The following is a 5,174-nucleotide window of genomic DNA, read 5'->3' on the forward strand; positions in this document are numbered from 1 at the left end:
TGAGCATTGACATTGTCTTGCGCGGTCAAAGACAACCTATTGTGTTGTAGGCTTTGGTTCGCGTCCAGGTCTTTTAGAAGCTCGAGCCAGATTGATGACGTCACAGCGCGATTATTAAGACATCATAGTGAGAGTATCGTAGGTTGCAGCAGCCGTGGTTGTAGAAAACTAATAATGTCATTGTAGCCTAGTTATAACATTGAAGCAGCTGAAATGTGGTTTTACAGAAGAAAGCTCAGGATTTCATATACTGATCACATCACAAATGCAGAAGTTTTGAACCAGGTAAATCAAGATAAGGAACTATTGAACAACATAACTCAAAGGCAACTCAAATTTCTCGGTCTCATCATCAGAAAAGAAGAATTCGAAAATCTTTGTCTAAGCGGTCGCCTTCTCGGGAGACGTGCTCGTGGCAGGCAACGATCAACATTTGTATCTAATTTTCAACGAAATACATCAATCAGCCAACCAAGAACACTTTGGAACACTGCACGACAAAGGGAACATTGAAAGAATTGACGAACTGAGCATCTAGTTCATCAAAGGCCGCATCGACTTTGATACTGTGGTGGTAGTAGTAGCCTAGTTATTATTTTAACCATAGACAGACAAAATAAAGTAACTTGGTTTAACATTCTTCTTCAACAGATTAATCATACTTGATCAGCTGTGGCCTCCCATATGAACTCCCTCCATTTTGCTCTGTTTTTTGTTTTTGCTAGTGCTTCCGACATGCTGTTTATTCCGGTAATTTGCTTGATATTGTCAAAATATTTCAATTTTGTTGTCCTTTTGTTCGTTTGCCTTGCATCATCCCAATCAACATTAAATTTTCCAACGAGTTGTTTCTTGCTATATGTCCGAAATATCTCAATTTTCTGAGGTTAATGTTGTTAATCAGACTCCAGTCATCGTTTACTTGTTGGGTAACAAATTGATTTGTTTTTCTTTCCATTTAGCTGATACGTAACAGCCTCCTGTAGCACAACACTTCAAAACTTTTTTACTTTTTAAAGTTACGTTTTTGCATGTCCAAATCTCACATCCATACATGACGATTAGGAAAACGAGAGTTCGTATAGTAATCTTAACTTTGTGTTCTTACCAATTGGCCTCTGTTCAGTTCAGTTGTTTTTATTTCTGACCATCATATCAAAAACAATACACGTCAACATAGCTAAGGTCCAGAAAAGTTATTAAGTTGAAAGGATTTGGCACAGTCGCAACACCTCTGTTTCCACACCGTTGTAAGTAATGTCACAGCTTTTTTTGCCATAGCAATTCGCCTTCTAATTTCCGTGCTATCATCGTAAGTGTCAGTTATGACACTGCCCAGATAGCGGAAACTACTTACATTTTCAACAGCATTACCACCAATGTATAAGCTTGGACAAATTTCATCTTTTTTGCTTATGGCCATCACTTTTGTTTTTGTGGGGTGTAATTGCAAACCATATTTCTCACTTCTTGACTTGACCCTGTTCAAAAGTTCTTACAGTTCTGTTACACTTCCACCGACCAACATTATGTCGTCAGCATATCGAAAGTTGGTTACCATTTTTCCTCTAATTTTCACAATTTCACTTTTTTCATTATGTGTTCAGTATATAGATTGAAAAGATATGGTGACAATATGCATCCCTGTCTGACACCTTTTCCAATGGAAAACCACTCGGTGAGTTCACTTCCAGTTCTTACTGCTGCTTTATGAGCAGTATACAGGCTTCGGATTAGATTGATCAGATGTGTAAGAAAGCCATAGTCTTACAGGATTGTTCACAATTGTTACTGCTTCATGAGTCAAAAGCCTTTAGATCAGTGGTTCACAACCTTTTTGTCTTGGTAACCCCCTTTAAACATTTTCGTAGATACCCCGACCCCCACTTACATTCTTTCCTAAATCCAAGTATACTATTAACAAATAACAGGAGAGTTAATAAACAGGCAGATTTTCAAAATCTGGCTTAAAAAAAGTCACATTGGCAACCTTGATTTCAATTTACACTTTTACAGCGAATAGTCCTACACAGTATGCGTCCACTGTGATGTAATAAACGTGACTGTAAGACCTACAATCCGCTTATTACATCACGGTGGACGCATACTGATGCAATAATGTAGTGCTACAAGCAATCCAAATGAAATGGCTAGCGGACCGGTACCTCGTCCTACTTACATTCACATTTGTTGTTGCATGAGCAACAGCTTCGCGACCCCCTATAAAATGCTCTGCGACCCCCAGGTTGGAAACCACTGCTTTAGATAGTCTAGCTCAGTGGTTCTCAACCGGGAGTCCGCGAAGCGATTTCAGGGGGTCCGTGAAAGTTTCCGAGTTTGCAGCATGATTGATAAATTACAAAATTTAAAAATTGATTGGTTATGCTTTATTTTTGTTTCACTGTGATTTTCAAACTGTACTTGCCACGAACTGGTGCGATGCCCTTTGAACTTTCAAAGGACATTGCACAAAGGTTTGGTTTTCTAACTAAAAAAATATCATATTAATAAATTAATTTGTTAATAATTTTATGTTCATTGTTCAACTTAATTAACTTAGTTCAACTTAATTCTTTTAAGACAGCAGTCTATTGATCAATGCTTAACTTAGAAATCCAAACGAACGTTAGTCAGCAGTCTATCACTACTCACAGGTTTGCGATGACAAAGATTATAACAAATTACTATTGATTAGAAATGAAAAAAGAACGAAATTCTTTGTAACGGTCGCAAAATTGTATTGATTTTTGGTAAAATTTATAGAAAAACATCAAATCTACAACTTCAAATCAACATAATAAGATTACTAATTTTTGATGCTGTGTGCCAGCATATAGCCCATAACATAACTTCGTCAATGTCATCAATCGTCATAAGTGCGTCGCGAGTTCATAGTTCAGAAAACTTTTCTAAGTGTGCCGTTTCGAAACTTATGAAACATTTGATTGCATTATAGGTGAAGCAATACCAAAGTTTCAGATAAAATATTTTAAGGGTCCACGATCGCTTTGAAGGTATCAAAAGTGGTCCGCCAAAACAAAAAGGTTGAGAATCATTGGTCTAGCTAGAAAACATAAATAAGTGGAAAAGCTGCGTTCTCTTCGTTTCTCTCTCAGCATTGGTTGAAATTGTGTCTTTTGTTTCTTTGCGGGGTCTATTTACTTTATAACCAGCCTGTTTTGGAGCTAATTTATGTTTAATTTTGTCTTCTAGTCCTTTTTGATTATTATTGACATTACCTTGCTTAGAGAAATAAAACATAGTAACTTTAGCGGGTTTAGCATACTTTATTACACACAAAATATAACATAATTAAAATAAAATAAACTCAAACGTTTTCGACACGTAGCCTACGTGTCCTCATCAGGAATTAAATCTGCAATACATAAATGTTATGTATTGCATAATAGTTATGTATTGCAGATTTAATTCCTGATGAGGACACACGTACGTGTCGAAAACGTTTGAGTTTATTTTATTATAATTATGTTATATTTTGTGTGAAATAAAGTATGCTAAACCCGCTAAAGTTACTATGTTTTATTTCTCTATGGTTCAACAAAGCAAACTCTCTACCAGAGCTTTATCATTACCTTGCTTACGTGACTAATTAAGACAATTTGTTCTGTTGTTGCTGCATTCCGTTATATATCGCCTTTTTTTGGCAAAGAAACAAACTGATTTTATTGTAAAGGGAAGCAAATCTTAATAATGTATTACACAAAAAACATTAAATAATTAAAATAAACTCAGACGTTTTCGACACGTACTTGTGTCCTCATCTGGAAATACTTAAGTTGCACTAGACATAAAATGAAAATTATGAGATAAATCTGACTATGCACTATACTGTAACTGTAACAACACTCCAAACTGAAAAGCACAAACTGAACAAGTGACACAATACAAGAATGGTTACGAATAAATAACACGGCGGAAACAGATCACCTGAGGTGTAAAATACAAGCATGTGACAAACAATTAGAACACATACAAAAGGAACGACGAGCCACAGGAGAATAACTGTCGGTTGGGAGACGGATTATTATGTTTAAATCTTAGAGCTTTCATGATCTTGGTCTGATATTCAGATCTGCCTTGATCTTATAATTTTCATTTTATGTATATTGCAAAATTGTGATTCCTGATGAGGACACAAGTAAGTGTGGAAAACGTTTGAGTTTATTTTAATTTTGTTACTTTTTTTTGTGTAATACATTATGTTAAACCCGTTAAAGTTATTTTTCTTTGTCTGTCTATGGTTCAACAAAGCGAACTCCCCACCAAAGCTTTATTATTAGATTAACTTTGATTGAATTGAGGTTTTTATGAGCAGATTGTTTTACGTTTGCAAAGTTCCTTTTATCTCTTTTATGATGAAATAGAAATCATCGTCGTTGAGTTAGAAGCAAAAATTGACAGGATGAGATGAAGACTGGAATGTTCTGGCAATCAAGATGGTGGAAACTTTTACCGTTAAAAGCAACGAGTTATGTTCTTTAAGAAATTAATTTTACATTATTGCTTTACATTATCTCAAAGGTTAGGTTATTGGTCGCCCGTGGTTTACCAATGAATTTTGTCCCTTGTTTGATTTTGTTGCTTGGAATATTAACTGACTTTTCCAAGTGTCAATTGTTATCGGATAATACCACCAAACAATTTGACCCGGTACCTGGTAAGTTATCACATTACACGTTCCTTGTGCCATTTGCCATGTGTATCTATAATAGGTCACGTTGAGTTGCATGTAGATTTAGTCATCAACACAGACAAGTAGGTAGACCACCTAATTGCAGAAACAACTATTTTACACCTTGTTCCGTTCATTAGTCGCTGGTATATCACATATTGTGATTGGTGCATAATTTTACGTCTTGTACACGACAACGACAAAAACTGACATTAAATTAGTTTGAATTCTCCCAAGACTGTGACATGGTCAAATTCTTGGTCTTATACAACAAACTGTAGCGTATATAGAAGGCGATCTCAAAATGTAAAAAGGTTATTTTTACATACATGACATTAGAATGTCTTATAAATTTTTCGGTCCAAAAACATGATGGAATTGCTTACCAAATAACAAAGTTGGTCTTTTCCACATTTATTGAACAACCACATTGCTTGAACGCCCACATTGATTGAACGCCCGCATTGATTGAACGCCCGCA

Source organism: Aplidium turbinatum, chromosome 13 (assembly GCF_918807975.1).
Source record: "Aplidium turbinatum chromosome 13, kaAplTurb1.1, whole genome shotgun sequence".
Taxonomy (NCBI): domain Eukaryota; kingdom Metazoa; phylum Chordata; class Ascidiacea; order Aplousobranchia; family Polyclinidae; genus Aplidium; species Aplidium turbinatum.